We start from the raw sequence: 18,583 nt of genomic DNA, 5'->3' as shown, positions 1-18,583 counted from the left end.
GTCCTGTCCTGTCCTCCGAAGCTTAGGGTGCACATTTCCAGACACATTACTGCTCTAACTCCATTTGATTGACTGGTTTCATTGCACCTGGAGTGCTGTTATTTCCCAGGAGGCTCTTGGTGGGATCTTGGTGGGAGTTCATTAGCATAAACACAATCAAAACAATTGAATACTTATTATACTAATTAAGCAGACTTTAGGAGATTAAAGGTTAATTCTCTAGCTTTTTATATCTGAATTGCTTATAAGCTGAAGCATGATTCTTAAAAAACAGCTGCTCTGTTGCTATAAATTGATCTCATTGAGTCATAGCACTTACAGTGTTGTGTATTCAATGCTGAACTAAAGTGAAATACACACCACTACTGCTTGTATACCTTTACACCTGCTCACCTGCTTGTAAAAGAAACCCCCTAGTATATGTCTGTGAAGTATATATTAATGGTTTGTAAATCTCTAATGGAAAATAAAAAATTGTTTACCTTGGTGACATAATCCAATGGTTTACAGAGGTTATATCCAAAAAAGAATCCTCCAGCAAAACTTGACATCAGAATGGAAATGATCTCGTGCTACCATGCAGGAGTTAAAGACTGTGGTCTTTTGTCAGAAAGCAAACTTTCATTGGTTCTCACAGGGCCCCAATATGGCAATTGTGTCCTATCAGGTATCATCACCTTTAGAAAATGAAACTGAGCACTAACTCCTCTTAACAGATGTCTTATGGCTGATGATGTGCTGCTGCACAGATGGTTGCCCTCACCCTGAAGCCTCAAAGGAAAGAGATAACTGGACAGAGAGTACAACCAACATAACATGATACACATGACCAAATCATACTGTATCTTAAATAATAATTTTCACTGGGTGCAAGAAAGTAAACACAGAAACTGATGTTGTTCTTAAGATTAGGGAAAAATTAAATTGTGGATGTATGTCCTCGACCTTTGTCTTATTCATGTGTATTCACCACAAACACTAAACATCGAAAACTTTCAAATAATCGTTTTTTGGGATATTTGTTCTTTAAGCCAGGTGCTGAAACCTCTGAAACTACATCAAGCACCTTAATAGCTTAGCTTGGCAAAAAGACTGGTAACACTGGGACATAAGTAACCAAGTGGGAACACCAGCAGTTCCGCATAAGGGTTTGTCTGCTGGTTGATTGCAATTTCCTGTCTTTATATTAAAGTAAAACAAACACACAGTTTTACACTGTAGGGCCTCTCATTTTTCTGCCTAAAGCCTGCCAATCGAGTAAAAATGTTTGCAGATTTGTAATTTTTTACATGCAGTCCACTCACATTTAGATTATCAAGTATTTAAGAGAGTTTAGTAAATTTCAGTGATGAGTCTGAGGCCATTTTCCTGCACCTACACAATATGGGGGCTGCAAATAAACACCATAAGTCATTTGTGTTATTAGTATTGGCTTGATACCAGGGTAATCACAGTACAGAAACTTTAATCTAGCAACACTTAGTGGTGTTACTCGCTGATGCTTATATGGGTGTTAAATGTCTGTAAAGTTGTAGTGATGGAGGCCATAGCAGCTTTGTAGCAAGAAGGTTGTTGTTCTCCCTGTGTCTGTGTGGGTTCTCTGCAGGGTACTCTCTTGGTCCCCAACAACCCTGAATTGGAAAAGCAGAAGAAAATGTTTTCCCTGAGTCATAACAAATAAATATATGAAAATGCAACAGTTCTATGGATAAAAATGTCTTGTTGATGCCAGAGGTCAGAGGAGAATGGCTGCACTGCTTTGAGCTCATAGGACGGCAACAGTAACTCAAATAACCTTTCAATACAACCAAGCTGTGCAGAAGAGCATATCTAAATGCACAACACCTTAACAGCAGCATAAGACCACACCGGGTGCCACTCCTGTCAGCTAAGAATAGCAAATGGACACAATACTTCAAACATTGCCTGGTCTGAGTACAAGTTTCTGCTGTGATATTCATATTAAGACAGTTCTCAAGACAAAAAGGGGCCCAGCCCTGTATCTCTAATGGTGTATCTAATATTTCTTGATATCAAATTATTTGATGGATTGAATTCAAACAACCTTAGCCTAAACAAAATGGGCCACAGAAAAAAAGTTAAGGTAATACAGAACATGAACTCAACTAATTTAATTCAAATTCAGTAACACAGCCAATTTTTTTTTGCAGCAAACTCCTATAAGTGAGCAAATCTCTGAGAGCTGCTGGCATCATTGGCTAATTTCTATCGGGAATACTCAGTCTGCTTTCTTCTGGGATTATTATGCTTGAGCAAGCCACGAGAGGGGGCCTTTGGTTTCAACAGGGACGTACAGTACACAAACTGAGGACAAACATTAAATGCTCACAATCACTCTCTACTGTTTTCTCCCCCTACAGTGCCTGGCCACGGACCATCTGCTTGTAGATCCCCACACTGCTCATCAAACGTCCGCAGAGGTTCTGTGTATTTATAAACGCACTTTAATCTGCCTCTTGTTATAAAATGACAGTTGAGAATGAAGCGCTCAGGCCCACTTTGCTTCTTGTGAGCGTGCGCATGTGTCTCGTTTTAGAACATGTTCACAGTTTGTGATGATTAATTACAGTTTCGTAAGCCTACATTTTGTCAAGCAGCGGTATCAAATGAACTCCCAAGACGAAGTATAATTAAAGATTTTTGGCAAGTAAAATGACAATTAAGGGGAGATATTTTTGTCTTTGCTGTGTGTCACATGCGTACTGTAGCTATATTCAGCTGCTCTGGCAGCAGTTGGTGTAATGAGAGAGTGGCGCCAGTATCCATGGAAATGCAGTTGGAAAAGTTCACCTCACACAAGTTGAAACTAACACCAAGGTAAACATGTTAATGACTGCATTAAAGCTATTTCATGGCCACATAGAGATTTTATTCCTCCCCCATGTTGAGCACTGAGGTAGTCCAGGTTTTCTGTTGCTGTTTTTTTTTTCTGGCAAGGTTATTCAAAAACACTGGCTGACTGAATTTTGATAAACTTTGCGGAAAGATGTAGCATGAAAAAACAAAAAGGCAAGCAAAACGTGTGGATCTGGATCATTTTTACTATACAATTGCAACCTTGGTCTATCCATTTCAAATGTTAGTAGAAGCATGTGTCCTTGGCAGTGGAGAGGGATGTGCTCTCTGATTGTCAATTTTTCTGTTTTTCCTGAGTAATTAGTGATGATGACTCTACTGTTCATAAACACACTTAGAAGCTAAGGTCTGAATTGGCTCCTCAATTAAGATTTTGGCAGACCTGTGAAAAACTAAGTACGCCTTTCCTGGTGTTGTACATCTAAGTACATCCAGCCAGGTGTTGATATTCAGATGCACTTGATCAATCATTATCATTATCTGTCAGGCTTTCTAGGTTTGGATGTCCTAACAAGGTCAGAGAAAATGCAAAAATTCAAGAGTTACATCTCAGACTCAGTTAGCATGCTAAATGCTAAAACACATGACTGTACATTTAGAAAAATGCTGAAAAAGTATGGCTTGTTTCGAAGAGTTTCCAGGAGAAAGTCTCTTTTATATAAAAATAACATGGCAGCACTGCTCAAGTTTGCAGAGTTGTCCTGGAACAATGTCCTTTAGAAATAACAGAACAAAGTGGAAATGTTTGACCGTACTATCTTAATTAAAACACAACATGTCAGCACAAACTCATACTAGCATGCATGGTGGTGGAGGGCTGACAGTTTGGGCTCGTTTTGCAGCCACAGCATCTGTGTAGCATCACTGAGTTGACCATGAACTTCTCTGCATGGCTTAAAAATGCAAATAGACAATGAAAGCAAGCACAGCAGCAAAAGAATCAAGTTGTTGGAATGGCCGATTCAAAAGCTAGAGCTCAACCTGATTGAAATTCTGTGCTGGAATCTAAAGAATGCCCTCAAATCTCTATGGAATAAACAAGTAGTACAAAACTATAGAGGGCTTGCAACAACATAAAAGAGACCAATGAAGTTTTACAGAAAATGATTATTTCAAGTTATTGCTGCAAAAGCTGTTGCTGCAGGCTATTGAACTATGGGATGTACTTATTTTTACAAAGCACTGTAAAAGAAAAATCACTCAGTTCCCTGATTATTTGTTATTATAAAGTCCATCTTTTCCTTTCACTGATGGATTGGGAGCTGTATGGTGGATAAATGTAACACTCCATGTGTTGGAGCTCAAATAGAGCATTATACAGTATATAGAAAGTGATTCTGGACACAAACTTTTTTTTATTGTTAGTTTAAAGCTAGTTTTCACAATAAAAATTACATTGTTTAACCCTTTCACGCATAGCGGTCACTACAGTGGACAGCTATTCAAAGGCCGTTTTTTTGTATTTGTGTCAGTGTTGATGGACATAAATGACTACATTGGACACTGATGTGTCACTCCATACCCTTCCACCCACTGGTTGTTTAATGTTACTATAGATGTATGACGTGTTTCATTGTAATTATTGTAATTTAACCCTGTCATGTATGAATTATGACAACCTCAATCAGGATTTCTTCCTTAAGTATTTTTATTCATCTTTTCATGCCTAAAGTGTCATGGTCTCCGTGCCTGCCCGGTCGGCCCCACAAGGCTACAATTGCTGTTTCTGTTCTCTCCCTCTCTGCCTGGGCGGAGCTCACTATTTGAGGACTATTTGACTATTTGAGGCTGGAACACTATTTGAGGCTGGAACACAGATCCTCTCGTCGCTGGATGATTGTACCCCTAACGTTAGTGTTCTCACAGCTCTTGTGCTTCATATTCGTGATTTGTGATTAGTTGGTGACCTGCCTTCTCGTCTGCCTCAGATCTCTCCCCCCCCCCCCCCCGGGACCTGCGACCTCCCTGCTGCGGGAACGTGTGTGAGTGTGAGCGAAGAAGACGTGAGCGAGTTACCCTGTGATTCCCCCGGAGTTTTGGATCCCTTCACTGTACATATATTGCACTGGCACTGTAAATAAACTACACCTTGGAGATACCTTACCGCTCTGCGTTTGAATCCCTGTACCAGATCGTGACAGAATCATTCAGCCACAGAAATGGATTCAGCAGATCCAGCGGTCTCGACTCCCACCCTCGCCACTTTGGCCGCGATGCTGGCACGCCACGAGCAGATGTTCATTCACCTTCGAGCAGAGCTCGCGAACCTCACACAGGCCGTGGCCCGGCTAACACCGCTACCGGCCGCTCCACTGGTCGCCGCTCCTCCGTCGGAGGCGCCAGCTCCAGCAGTAAGTGTCGCGCCACCTGCTCCCTCACCTGTTCACGTTGACAGATTCCTCCCCACTCCCAGGGCTTTCACGGGAGAGATTGATAAATGTGCTGGTTTCCTCACTCAATGTGCCCTTCAGTTTCGCCAGCAACCGCAAGCCTTTTCTACTGATGGTGCGAAAATCGCTTATATCGTCCAGTTACTCCAGGACCGTGCTCTAACCTGGGCTCAAGCTGCGCTTCAGGCGGAGCCGGACATCACCTTTTCTGACTTTCTTACTAAGTTTAAAGGTGTGTTTGACAGGAAAGCCACAACTGCCACCGCCGGCCAGCGCTTGCTTGCGCTTAAACAAGGTAAACGCAGCATGGCTGATTTTTCTATTGACTTTTCTACCTTGGCTGAACAGGCGAAATGGGGGGAAGAGGCCCTTAAAAGTGCATTGCTCACTAATATTAATGAGGAAATAAAGAATGAACTAATGCTCCGTGAACTGCCTTCCTCCCTGGATGCGCTTCTGGTTTTGTGTATGCGGGTGGACGATCAGGTGCGCGCACATCGGAGCGCACGCGCGCGTTCGGGGCATGCCCCGCTGGACTTTTGTGGGACCCCTACTGCAGCCCATGGGTCGTGTGACGCCGACACCGGGGATGGGGAAGAGCCCATGCAGCTTGGGCGCTCACGGCTGTCGCCCGCGGAGCGCCAGCGCCGTCTTGCCTCCGGTGAGTGCGTTTATTGCAGCCGTAAAGGCCACTCTGTCTCCTCCTGCCCAACGCTGGCAAAAGGGCGCGCTCACCAGTGATCGTGAGGGTGCTGGTGGGCGATCTGTCGAGTGAAAGCCCTCTCCCCAGACTTCTTTTGCCGGCTACTCTGCGTGTTCGGACTGTTTCTCATTCTCTCTCCGTTCTCATTGACTCTGGGGCTGAGCAGAACTTTATTGACACCTCACTCGCCGCCAAACTGAACATCGCCTTGGAGCCTCTGTCACGCCCCCTCCGCGTTCACGCACTGTCGGGCCAGCGCCTGCATGACATCACTCATGTTTCTGAATTCCTTTCATTATCTCTCTCTGGCAATCACGCAGAAAGGATTTGTTTTTTTTCGTTTAAGGCTCCTCTCACTCCGCTGGTTCTGGGTCACCCCTGGCTTGTCCTCCACAACCCGCATATCGACTGGGAGAAGGGTGCCGTGCTGGGTTGGAGTGTGGCCTGCCATATGAACTGCCTCCGGGCTGCGGCTTCCCCCGTTTCGCTCCCACCCACGGCCTCGCCGTCGGACGCCCCGGACCTCTCGATGGTTCCGCGGGTTTATCATGATCTGCGGGATGTTTTTTGTAAGGATCGGGCGCGGTCCCTTCCCCCGCACCGCCCGTACGATTGTGCCGTCGATCTTCTTCCTGGAGCTCCGCTGCCGTCTAGCCGCCTGTACAGCCTCTCCCGGCCTGAGAGGGATGCTATGGAGCGTTACATCTCGGAGTCGCTGGCGGCAGGGTTGATTCGCCCCTCCTCTTCCCCTGTCGCGGCTGGGTTTTTTTTCGTGGATAAGAAGGATGGTTCGCTGCGGCCGTGTATTGACTTTCGGGGCCTTAATCAGATCACTGTTAAGAACAAATACCCTTTGCTGTTGCTTTCCTCCGCCTTTGAACTGCTTCAAGGCATGACCGTCTTTACCAAGCTGGATCTGCGCAACGCTTACCACCTGGTGCGCATCAGAGAGGGGGATGAGTGGAAGACCGCGTTCAATACGCATCGGGGCCACTTTGAGTATCTCGTGATGCTGTTTGGGCTGACTAACGCCCCCGCAGTGTTTCAGGCGATGGTTAATGATGTCCTTCGTGATTTTGTTAACCGTTGTGTATTTGTGTACTTGGATGACATCTTGATCTTTTCTAAGACACTCGAGGAGCACAAGGTCCATGTCCGGCAGGTCCTGCTACGCCTTCTGGAGAACCGGCTCTTTGTGAAGGGGGAGAAGTGCGATTTCCACGTGGCGTCAGTGAGTTTTCTGGGCCACATTATCGAGAAGGGGGACTTGCGGACTGATCCGGAGAAAGTGCGGGCTGTGGTGGAATGGCCTACTCCTCCTGATCGCCGCCAAGTGCAACGTTTTTTGGGATTCGCCAACTTTTACAGACGGTTCATTCGCGATTTCAGCAGAATCGCTCTCCCTCTCACTAAACTCACCTCTCCCAAAGTTCCCTTCCAGTGGGATTCTGCCGCTCAGCGAGCCTTCGCCCTGCTCAAGGACAGGTTCACCACTGCTCCCATACTCCGGCAACCGGACCTTACACGGCAGTTCGTTGTGGAGGTGGACGCGTCGGACTCCGGGGTTGGGGCAGTTCTGTCTCAACAGCTGGACGGTAAGCTGCACCCGTGTGCCTTTTATTCTCGCCGTCTCTCCCCAGCAGAGTGTAACTATGACATCGGGGACCGGGAGCTTCTGGCCGTCAAGCTGGCCCTGGAGGAGTGGAGACATTGGTTGGAGGGAGCGGCACAACCATTCATCGTCTGGACGGATCACAAGAATCTGGAGTACCTGCGCTCGGCTAGACGTCTCAATTCCCGGCAAGCCAGGTGGGCGCTGTTTTTTGCTCGTTTTGACTTCACTATCACCTACAGGCCAGGAACACGGAACGTAAAGCCAGACGCCCTGTCCAGGCAATTCTCCATCACTGGGGAGGACTCGGACCCTGAGCCTGTCCTCCCGGCCGCCTGCGTAATTGGAGCCATCTCCTGGGAGATCGAGGGGCTCATCCAAGAGGCGCAGGAGACCGAACCGGATCCTGGCACTGGTCCACCTGGTCGCCTCTTCGTTCCTTCAGCCGTCCGCTCTCAGGTTCTCCAGTGGGCTCACACCGCCCGCTTTTCATGCCATCCTGGGGTCCTCCGCACCTGCTCGTTCCTCCGACGTTACTTCTGGTGGCCTGCTATGGCTAGGGATGCCAAGGAGTACGTAGCGGCCTGTTCGACCTGCGCCCGGAATAAGCTTTCGAACCGCCCTCCACCGGGTCTTCTGCAGCCTCTCCCTACACCAGCCCGACCGTGGTCCCATGTTTCTTTGGACTTTGTCACGGGGCTGCCGCCCTCCGCTGGTAACACCGCCATACTTACCATTATCGATCGTTTCTCCAAAGCTGCACACTTCGTCGCCCTCCCGAAGCTCCCCTCTGCCTTGGAGACGGCCCGGCTCCTCACCTCCCATGTGTTCCGTCTTCACGGGATCCCCGAGGACATCGTCTCGGATAGAGGGCCGCAATTCACGTCCCGTGTTTGGAGGGAGTTCTGCTCCGCACTGGGGGCCAAGGTCAGTCTGTCTTCCGGTTTCCATCCACAGAGTAACGGGCAATCGGAGCGGGCCAACCAGGAGCTGGAAGCTGCCCTCCGCTGTGTCGCTTCGCACAACCAATCGACCTGGAGTGAACAGCTTCCATGGATCGAATACGCCCACAACAGCCACACGTCCTCCGCCACGGGCAAGTCTCCCTTCGAAGCGTCCCTGGGCTATCAACCGCCTTTGCTCCCGGCCATCGAAGGTGAGCACTCCGTTCCTTCTGTACAGGCTCACCTCCGCGGGTGCCGTCGTGCCTGGCGGGCGACTCGGGCTGCCCTACTCCGTACTAAGGAGCGGAACAAGACCCTCGCTGACCGTCGCCGGACACCGGCCCCCGTGTACACCGGCCCCCGTGTACACCATCGGTCAACAGGTATGGCTGGCTACCCGTTTTGTGCCGCTACGGACTGAGTCAAAGAAGCTGTCTCCTCAGTTTATTGGCCCTTTTCCCGTGGAAGCCGTTGTGAACCCTGTGTCTGTCCGCCTCAAGCTGCCGCGCAACATGCGCATTCACAATGTCTTCCATGTGTCTCAGGTCAAGCCGGTGCTCTCCAGCCCGTTGTGCCCTCCCTCCAGGGCCCCGCCGCCCCCCCGGCTCGTGGATGGTCAGCTGGTCTACAATATCACCCGCATCATGGACTCCCGGCGCCGGGGTCGGGGTTTTCAGTACCTGGTTGACTGGGAGGGCTACGGGATAGAGGAACGCTCCTGGGTGCCTCGAGCTGCTGTCCTGGATGGGGCCATGCTCCGGGACTTCCACCGCAGGCATCCAGGTAAGCCTGGTGGGTCACCGGGAGGCTCCCGTTGAGGGGGGGGTACTGTCATGGTCTCCGTGCCTGCCCGGTCGGCCCCACAAGGCTACAATTGCTGTTTCTGTTCTCTCCCTCTCTGCCTGGGCGGAGCTCACTGTTGGCTCCTGCCCTTGGCCCACACACACACCTGACAACACTCACCCATCATCACCGGGAGCACTATTTGAGGCTGGAACACAGATCCTCTCGTCGCTGGATGATTGTACCCCTAACGTTAGTGTTCTCACAGCTCTTGTGCTTCATATTCGTGATTTGTGATTAGTTGGTGACCTGCCTTCTCGTCTGCCTCAGATCCCCCTCCCCCCCCCGGGACCTGCGACCTCCCTGCTGCGGGAACGTGTGTGAGTGTGAGCGAAGAAGACGTGAGCGAGTTACCCTGTGATTCCCCCGGAGTTTTGGATCCCTTCACTGTACATATATTGCACTGGCACTGTAAATAAACTACACCTTGGAGATACCTTACCGCTCTGCGTTTGAATCCCTGTACCAGATCGTGACATAAAGATGAATAAAAATACTTGAAAATCCTGATTGTGGTTGTCATAATTCATACATGACAGGGTTAAGATCTACTTTCCCTGCATCACATAACAGACAAGCAACTACCGACAAGCAACATAACAGACAAGCAACTACCAACAAGCAACATAACAGACAAGCAACTACAGCGTGGTAGTTGTGATTTGCTGGTGCAATATATTTCAAATAAATAATTAAATCATTACTCTAGAAATGCAATCTAAAGGGTAGTTCAACTGTTTGCATGTTGGGCTCTTATCTTTTAACAGCAGACCAAGAACTGCTTGGTGTTCACTTCAGCTTCATGCTTTGTACTTGTCAATGTTTCCATTACTTCACCCCTCTTCTGGACATGGGGCCACTCGCCATGTGCTCAGCTTTTAGTATTGTGGCTTTTACGTCAGAGTTACAAATGCCATCACGTGTGATCGATTCCTTTGGTCTGCATCTCTGCATCACTCTCTCCGTTGGAACAGAAACAATGTGAAAACACTAATAAATGATGGACAAAGAAACTGGCCTCTCCAGCAGAGTCTGTTACAATGTAACCAATCACACATGACTAATTGCATACCATCATTAATTACCTCAGCATGGAGGGCAAAAATTGCTCTCATCCTGGATCCTATCCCTGACCCAAGGCAAGTATTGATCGTGACCAGTGCTCCTGATCAGAACAACCTTCTGAACTCAACAACTTTAACCCTCTTTTTCACTGTCAGATCAACAAGGCCACACATTTTAGAAATCTATAATTGATGTTTTATTTAAAGCAGTCTAGGTGTTCGTCACGCATGCTTGAGTTTTACAGCAGCTGGACTTGCATATACCTTTAGTTTAAATGCTACCGTATTTACCAACTTATTCTACTGCATCATTGCTGGCATTAGTTGCCATCATCTGCTACCCTGGTGTCTTACAAATCTTTAAAAACAATGGGGCAGCAACAAGTCTAGCACACGAAGCAGCTCCAAGGTTGTAATTTCTCCTTTTTCACTACTTTATCTTTTATTTTAGTCTCCCAAACCCATCTGCCATGGTGAAATAGCAAATACTTCATAAATAGCCTTAACAATAATTTACTTCACACTGTAACACATTTTAACTCTTCCCTTATGTTTAGCATTCATAATTGGTGTATGAATTAATATCTCTCGCTATACTTGCATGGATACCATATTATTCATAATGAAGCAAAACAATGAATCCGTCCAATGTGTCAAAACATATTTACCAGCTGTTTATGTAAAATATTTTTTTCTGAAATCACTGTGGAGGAACTCTTTATGCTTTTGTCAAATGCACTGGAAGGTTTTCGAGCATGAACATCCTGTTTAAGGAGTTTCAAAATTCTGGACTAGGCCTCTCTAAAACCTTTGTTTTGTTCTTTATTTGTTTGTTTTTTTCTTTATTGAAACATTTATAGGTGGACTCGCGGGTGTATTAGCAGAATTCATGGTTCCATCAATTACAGCAAGTCATCCAGGTCCTGAAGATACAAAGCAGCCTCAGACCATCACACTACCACCGCCATGTTTGACTGTTGCTATGATGTTTTTTTTTTAGTTTTTTTTTAATGCTCTGTTATTTTTATGTCAGATTTAACTTGACTTAAACCTTCCAAAGAGTGAAACTTTTTCTCTTGTCAGTCCACAGAGTATAAAAGTCTTGGGGATCATCGAGATCTTTTTTTTTTTTTGGCAAATGCTAGACGAACCTTTGAGTTCTTTTTGATCAGCAGTGATTTTGGCCGTACAATTCTCCCATGGATGCGATTTTTGCCCAGTCTCTTTCTAATTTTTGAATCATGACCTCTGACCTTGACCTTAAGCGAGGCCTGCAATTCTTTAGATGTTGTTCTGGGTTCTTTTTAGATCTACTGGATGAGCAGTGTTGGGGAGTAACAGAATACATGTACCGCCGTTACGTATTTAAAATACAAAATATGAGTAACAGTTACCATTCAAAAAGGTGGTATTCAGAATACAGTTACTTTGTTGAAATAAAGGGATTACACGGCGGTCTTTTCCTGTTTCATATTTTAGGCTATGCTATCTCTATTTTTGGTAATTCCATGCCGGTGGAAACCCAAACAAAAGAGGCTCTAATGCCTGTGTCTCAGTCTTGTGTCTTATAATGACGTAACGAAATATTTTTAAAAATGATTTAATATGAAGGCAATAGGCAGAGTCTTACAGGCATTTCCCTAAAGAATGCAGCCTGATGGGTAGTGTAGTCCGTGCTGCAGGGAGGATGGACTGCTACACCCGTTATGTCCGTGAGTGCCAGGGAGGGAGAAAAAGGAGAGTCGAAAAGTACGAGCTGTCACTGACCAGAAACGGGAGCTGGAAGCATGTAAATATAATAACCACTGCAGCCAAAAAGAAAAGAGTGCATGACGAGCCCAGTTGTAAGTAAGCTATTAAGACTCGACTGTACACCGTGTTCATGTTTTCCTCCGAAACAATAAGTTCCGTTGGAGCAGTCTTTCAACGGCTCTCTCTGTCTCTCGCTAGCAAAGTTGACCCAGACAACAAAGTAAAGCTAGTTTTCGGCTACGAGCCGACACGGAACCTGACGCATTAGCTAGAGGTCCCTTTACTATGGTTCGGAGCCGCGGACCTGTTTTATATACACGTGGAATAGTTTTCTATACGAGATCGCCTCAAAAAGTGCAGCCTTACCTAATGTCCACCTACTGTTACTCATTTTATATTAAGATTTAAAAATCTAGTTGGTGTTGGTATGGCGAGTAGCCTTCAGTAATAGTAATAAATCACAAAGCAATAGTACATTCATGTAGTTGTAAAAAAGAATGATAATACATTAAGTAATGCAAAGTATTCAGAATAGATTACTCTCATTGAGTAACGTAACAGAATACGTTACAAAATACATTTTGGGGCATGTATTCTGTATTCTGTAGTGGAATACATTTTAAAAGTAACCTTCCCAACACTGTGGATGAGTCATTGGTGTGTGCTTGGAGTAATTTTGGTAGGTCGGTCACTCTTCCCACTGGGAAGGTTTACTCCTGTTCCAGGTTTCTCCATTTGTTGAAGATACCTCTTGCCACAGTTTACTGGAGACCCGAGGGCTTAGAAATGTCTCTGTTGATGTCAGGCCTGAGTGTGGAAGCTTTGTTTGATGATCTGAAACACTAGTGTGTAACAAATATGGAAAGAAATTAAGAAATCAGGAAGGGGGCAAACAGTGAGCTTGAGAAACATTGACATAACATTTACATTTGTAAGTAAGTAAATTTATACAAATTCAGACAAAGTGCTTCACGTCAAATAAAACCAACAGAAAAAGAAATAAACAATAAAATAGAGTCTAAAAAGCTTTTCGACTCCACTGAGTTCACAGATCACAGACTGGAGAGACTGAGATTTAGAGTACTTGTTTCTATTTGTACTTGTTTTTGTTTCAGTCTCATTAAATTTGTTTTGAAGTCGGATGAAAACAAAATACGCTAAACAGGGACGTGTGAATGCCTTTTTCCGCTATTAATCACAACGTTGTGTACAGATCTTATTTGGAATTTCCTTTTATAAAATGTATTCATGCACTGGGAACAATGCTGGCCGCCCTCAACCGCCTCCTGTCCCCCACCCTCCCGGCCTGCTTTTCTAAAAACATGTTGACCTGGATCAGTTCTCAAAGTGAGAAATGAGGCAGCCGCCTGCTTCTGTGTAAATTGGCTCTCGTGGCATTTGAGGGGGAGTCATCAAGCTGGGCCACAGAGACGAACAGCACTACAGAAAATAGCTCCCATCAACTGCTTATCAAACTTAAAAAGGACTAAAGAGATGAGTTATTAAAAAGGTGTTGAGGGCTTTTGGTGATAATTTCCATCGTTGACCTTCTCAATTAGGTTTGCTGTGGGAAAATGTGTGGGTGCTTTTGAAGGGAAAAGTGATGTCTGAAACAGAGACTTGCCTGCAGCAAAACATGTCACTAAAATGAATTGATATCCCACTGCCACCTATATGGGTGCTATATCTATACACAGGTGGCTCTGTTGGCAGCAGTGACAGTCTTCCCTTCACTAATTACAGGCCTTTCTGTTAGACACAGTATTTGGTATTTATAGGATGGCTGTAAGAGGATCCTCCGGCTGTTTTCAGCTTCAGGCTTTTGCACTGTAACAAACTGCTGTAAAATACCAGAAATTAAGTCCTTTAATGCACAATTTAGTGTGAAAACCACTAAATACTGTGAATGCTTAGTCCTCTAAAGAAAGAAAAATAATTAACAGCAACCTACCACACATTTTAGTGTAATACAGAGTTTTATATTTAAGCTAAAAGAATCGGTTTAAACATACTTTGATGTTTATTTTAGTTATTTTGTCTTTAGATTGCTGTGATGTGACATCCATTTTGTGTTGATGAATGCAACTTGTCACCCTTTTTTCACGTGTGTTAGTAAGCATGAATTTGTAAGTAATGCATTTCAATAGGAAGTATATTTTGTGCATGAAGCACTATTTTGTCAGAGAAAGCTAAGAGACATTACCATGGCAACCATGAAACCAAAGCTTAAATCTTGTGTTTTAAACAAGATTTAAGCTCAAGATCATTTCTGTCCCTACCCAGGTCTTTATTAATACCCTAACTTTACATATAACATCAAAAGGCTCTTAGTGAATGCTTTGGTTGTCACAGCTTCCTGCAGTTTTTCATGTACTCGTGAACTACTAGCCCAGGAGGTACTAGTACGTCTTAATAAAGTCTTCAACACAAACTGGAAATGGAGAATGTTCGCTTTCAAAGTAAAAGTTGTGGGTCAGAACTGCAGGCAACATCTGCAGGGCAGAACTTTTACTTTGAAGGCAACTTGTCTCCATTTCCAGTAGGCGTCACACTTTTCACAGTTTCTCTAAAGTTTGAAGAGTAGCTGGTGAGTATTTATACACAACAGGGGCGACTTTAGCCCATTTTTAGGGGTGCTTCAGCACCCCCGAAATGAATCAAAGCACCCCCAAAGATTTCTTACTTCTCTGAAAATATTTGCTGTTTGTGTGACACTACTAGAAATGTAAAAAGCATACAGTACTTGGTTGAGACGTAACATTTTAACAACAAAAGTACAGATTCCCCCCCCCCCCCCCCCCCTCCCAAAATGGTTTGTTCCAGCTCGCCTCTCCCCTACTCTGGCTCTAGCACCCTTGGTGCCAGAGCGATGGTGGCTGAGATGTAGCAGAGCAGAGGTGTAAGTGCCTGGCTTAAAACAGGACATATTAGCTGCATTTAACCTTCAGTTACTCTTTATATTGTTAGGTAGTTATCAGACCATGACTCTTTTTAGCTGAAAAACATTACACCCAGGTAACCTGCAGTGTTGAAAACTTGTTTTCTGACAATGTTTGCTACTCTACAATCCGTCCTGCTCTGTAGTAAAATCAGCGACATTTGACTGTCCTGTTGCTCCCATTGAAATTTATACAGCCTATTTAAAAAAGTGTTTTGCTTTTCTTTCACAAATGTGGGGATTAAATTGTGTTAAAATGTACAAAACAATGATGTCATGTTTTGTGACGAGGACCCAGGCACAGAGAGACTTGATGAATTTAAGAATCCTATGATTTAATAAAGAAATTTGCAGACTTGCACAGAGATGGTAAAATTATGATGACTGATAACGGAGATGAAGACAAAAGACGATGAGGACAGGGAGGAACAGGGGTTTAAATGCACCAAGGAGACAGTCAGAGGGAACTCGGGACAACTGGAGACATTTAAGGATGCAGGGACTGACAGAGCCAGGGAAGAAGTCTCATCGTGACGAGTAAAGTTTATCTTGCCTGGCTGGGCAGCTCTCTGGGTGCTCAGCACCCCCAAAGCTCTGATCCTAGAATCGCCCCTGATACACAAGTCTGTCACTTAAAAAAAAACAAACAAAAAAAAAAAAACTATGACCGTAGCGATAGTGAAGAAAACAATCACAGGAAGGTTTTTAATGGCTGACTAGGCATAAACACTTTCTCCCCAGCAGCATATGGTTGCCAGATGGTCACTGTGTGTGACTTAATGTTGTCACAATGATTGTCACATAGCCAAAAACTGTGGACTAGTAAATGTTGTGTGGCTAGTGGTCATGTGTCTGCAAAACCAAAACAGAAAAAAGTAAAGTAGTCCCTTGGTTTGAAAAGTAAAGTCAGCATAAAGTGACTGTAACCTGCATCTTTGTAAGGGCCACCTAGGGGCTAGGGCTGTGGTTGCAAAAGCTACCAAGCTATATATACGTATATATATTACTTTGAGTGGATTTTCTTAATACAAAAGTTTTAAAAAAAATCTATAAATAAATTTAGGAGGAGAACATTTAGGAAGAAACGTTTTATAATAATGGATTGCATTTATATAGTGCTTTTCAAGACTCTCAAAGCACTTTACAATTCCACTATTCATTCACTCTCACATCCACACACTTGTGGAGGGAAGCTAAATTTGTGGCCACAGCTACTGACAGCTGGGACGCTGCCATATCGCGCCATCGGCCCCTCTGGCCAACAAGTAGGTGAAGTATCTTGCCCAGGAACACAATGACCAAGCCAGACAGAGCTGGGGATCGAACCGGCAACCTTCCGGTTACAAGATGAGCTTCCCAACCCCCTGAACCACGATCGCCCCAATGACAATAAAAAATGACAAAAGGGGAAAATAAATATACCCCATAAATGACCCGACTCAGTCACTTGAATGTTAGTCAGGTGTATTCATGGCTGAATGGGTAAGTAGAGTAACATTCCCTTAACAGTATCATCTAAAGTGGGTAGGAGAAATGCAACACACCTTAGTGCAAGAAGAGAAGAAACTCAGAAACATAACACAGAATGTAATCAAAATCATACAAATTGCAATACATTAAATAACTGCTTTATGAGTACTTAAGTATAGTATAGCCTCCTAGATTAATTCTGGCCATTCTCAGTGCAAATTTAACAGACAAATTTTTACAGTGTACAATAAAGATCTGTCACGTGATTATTATTCTACTGCTTTCATGTGTAACCCACATTCAAGTGTAAATGCCACCTTGTTTTTGATTGTGAAACTTTGTGAATCATCACACTCCTGCCTTTAATGGGCAAAACAGTAATAACAAGTTTAGTTTCATTCAGACCTCTTAGAGGCAGCACACGCTGTTCCTTCGAGTTATTGTCGGCCCACTTTGTCCCTCTGTGTACTCACTTACTTGATTCCCTGACCTCTGACCTCTGTGCCTACACTACTTAGTCCTATTTTACTGCAACCCAACACCTCCTCATGCGATGTAACGCCCACCTGCTGTCTCATGACTAGAAAGTAAGGAGTTTTTAAAAATAAACCATTTGGCGAGCGCGTTTGTGTATTTATGTGCAAAAGAAAGAAGGGAAAAATAAGGTTTCCATGGAAACTAAAGAATTGTGTCTAATTGGCAATAACACTTCAAAGAGGTCTGAAATAAAAGGCCATAAAGCTGGCCTTGCACACTCGTTTGGAAATGAATGACAACGCACAATAAGCACTGCTTGTTTTGATTTATTATTAATGCTTTATTTATTTACACAGATTGATAGTTCAATCTGTGCAGAACAAGCACAACATGGTTTTGGCCACTGTAGCAGCCTGTTCTGTCTATTTCTGGGATGGACGCTTATAAGAAACCAAAGAAGGAGAGATTATTTTGGCAGACAGGTGCTCTGTTTATTCAGCATACCCCCCACCCCCCCACCCACACACACAAATGCAAACGCGCATGTGAAAGTGCGTGAATGGACAAAATGTGATTTGTCTTAAATTTGGTGAGAAATTAAAAAAAAATCATGTGGTCATAATAGCTGCAGCTCAATTTTCTTTTAAGTGTCGAGTTTAATTTATCTGCAACTTAGAGGCTTTAGATTTTTATTTCCAAATTTTCAGTTGAAGTTTCCAGGATGTTGACACAAACATTGTTATGTAACCTGTTAAACCAGATGTTAATCTCACTTGAATAACACTTAATCAAATGAAAAATACAAATGAGTTGGGAGCAGCAACAAAAGTTCCATTTTATTTAGTCTCACATAATTTATGGTGGGTTCTTAGAGGAGCAAGAACTGAACCGGTGGAAGGTTTGTAGTGATTACCCTCTTCCACCACTCTTCTTGTCAAAAGACTGGTTGTTCAGTCATCAGGGTTGACAGTGCAAGCCATTTGTATCCTGCAAAAAAAATGGAAGAGATCCGTTTTGTGTGTCAACTTGGTTGTAAAGCATGTGCCATTTACAGTATCCTCTTGTTGTCTACCTTTAAAGAAGCTTTAAATGATTCAAAACCAGTCAGATCCTGTGTGTCGGTGTGCTATGCCTGTAAATAGCTGAGCGTCCAGCATGTTGCTATGTATATTTTTGTTGACTACTGAAGACTTTTTATATCCACATGTGTTAATATGAGGCATCGATTGCTGACTGTAAGCTGGCGTGAAGTGACAACACTGATTTGAAGAGCACGAGAACTCTGCACAACCAAAACCTGGACACAGAGGCTATCTGCAGAGGCGAGCATGGAGAGTCCACGCACAGAGATTTAATGGCCAAAAAGTTTTGTGCAGAGACTTTGGTCCCCCTCCAGTGATAGGTGCGCTATCCACTGTGTACCCTGCATTCTTATTCTTGCTCTAGCAGCTGAGAATCCTAATGGCTGCATTAAAAAAAGGAAAATTTTCACACATCCAGTAAAATAGTACAC

The sequence above is a fragment of the Aulonocara stuartgranti genome (assembly GCF_965226115.1).
Source record: "Aulonocara stuartgranti genome assembly, chromosome: 6".
Lineage (NCBI taxonomy): Eukaryota > Metazoa > Chordata > Actinopteri > Cichliformes > Cichlidae > Aulonocara > Aulonocara stuartgranti.
Note: the sequence above shows the minus strand (reverse complement) of the source record.